The following is a 1,969-nucleotide window of genomic DNA, read 5'->3' on the forward strand; positions in this document are numbered from 1 at the left end:
TAAGCAATCGTAAGTGGACTAATGTAGTAGTCACACCTATCTGAGGCCGGTCAATAAAAATATAGGCAACAACACAAGTTATAGATCTTGATTAGTGAATCAAGCTCCTACAACTTGCCATGCCAAAAGAAGATGAGAAATGATCTTGTATTGATTTAGGTTCTTTGCTTGATTAAGAAGCAACCTATCCTTAATGCAAAGCCATTCACTTCATCTATAATCAAGATGAATTAGATTTGAATCAAGGAAGGTTAAACATCCCCTACATCAAGGCTAACCACCAATCTTTAACTCATTGATCAAAAAAGAAAGAAGAAGAAGAAGAAGAAGAAGAAGAAGAAGAAGAAGAAGAAGAAGATGAATAAGAAAGTGCATTAATGGAAATCAAATGAAGTAACCAACATACATTGACCAAAGATAGATGAAATCAAGGTCAAACATTAGTAAACAGAAGCAAAATGAAGATTAGAAGTCAAGAAACAAATAAAATATTTTTGGTATTTTTCAAAATTAAAATAATACTTGAATTAAAATAATCAATTAAAGGTCAAACTTCAAATTCACTTCAAATCAACTTTAAAAAGTCCAAGTGAATCATCCTAAGTTCAACAAAGTCAAACAAAGTTTGACAAAAAAATTCAGCATTTTTAGAAACCAGAAACTATTTTTAATCAATTAAAAAATGCATAAAAATAACCTAATTGAATTAAAATCTCAAATAAATCTCAAGTCAATTAATAAATTGATGAGAATATTTTTCATAGATCCATCATCATTCAAAGAGGTTAAGAAAATATTTTTGTATTTTTTGAATATCAAAAACTATTTTAAATGAATTAAAAACAACCAGAAAAGAGAAAATTCATAAAAAATATCAAATGATAAATTAAAAAATATTAAAAATCATTTTTAGAAACTAGAAATTAAAAGAGAAATAATGCAATTGGTCTCACATTTTTTGGACCAATAATGAGTGAGATATAATTTTTTGAAATGAAAAGGAATAAAAGAATTAAAATGAAAATTGAAATCAGAAAATAAAAATGGAAAAAACATGAGGCGTTGGATTGAGTTCATTAATTGAGCTGGCACATCACATGAATCATATGCGCGCGTCCACCATGCACTCAAGTCAAAGCGACACATGCAACCATTAATTAAGTCATAACAAGGAATGGTCCAGATTTGATCTGGAAACAAGTTTGCATAGTCCAGATTTGATCTGGAGTTGGGACGATGGTGTACACCACCGCCTTCTCCGACGAGACCTCCGGCTCCGGTGAGAGTTGCAGACATGGCAACCTCAGCCAAATGCCACGATCTATATAGCAATGGAAAGTTGGGGGTGATGTACATCACCCCTGTGCCATCTATTTCCACTCTAGACTTCCATGGAGAGAGGAATCAGAGCTTGAAAAAATGGTGTTCAACTGAAACTTGATGGAATTTCAAAATTCAAAGCACAAAACAATTTCCTCTGATGAGAGGACTTCAGACAACCCAGTAAATGCAAGAAACAAGCTATGAATAAAGAGTTTTGAAGAAAATAAGTTTAGATATCCACCTCTGAAATGTGGAGCTTGAGAGCATGATCCTTCAAAGCTTTTGCTTGCAGTATGATCTCAGGATGAAGATGAGCAAGGTTAAGGAACTATAGATCTAAAGATCAATCAATGCAATTGAAATTCAGATCTGAAAATTTTAAAGAGAAAGAGAGAGTTCCTTTAAGTGAGGCTATGGAGGGATTCTTGAAGCATAACAGGCGCCTTCAGGTTGTGTAATTGTGAAGCTATGCACTCCTATATATAGCAATTGGCAAGGTAGAAGCATGATCAAAGCATGTGCATGGATGAAGAGGGCCTCCATGCATGGGCCTGTACAGGCGCATGGAGGGCCCAATTCTGATTGGAATTGCAAGCTGATACCAAATGGAATTAAAATGGACGTGCAGAAGTAATGTGATGAGCTC

The sequence above is a fragment of the Lathyrus oleraceus genome, chromosome 3 (genome assembly GCF_024323335.1).
Source record: "Lathyrus oleraceus cultivar Zhongwan6 chromosome 3, CAAS_Psat_ZW6_1.0, whole genome shotgun sequence".
Lineage (NCBI taxonomy): Eukaryota > Viridiplantae > Streptophyta > Magnoliopsida > Fabales > Fabaceae > Lathyrus > Lathyrus oleraceus.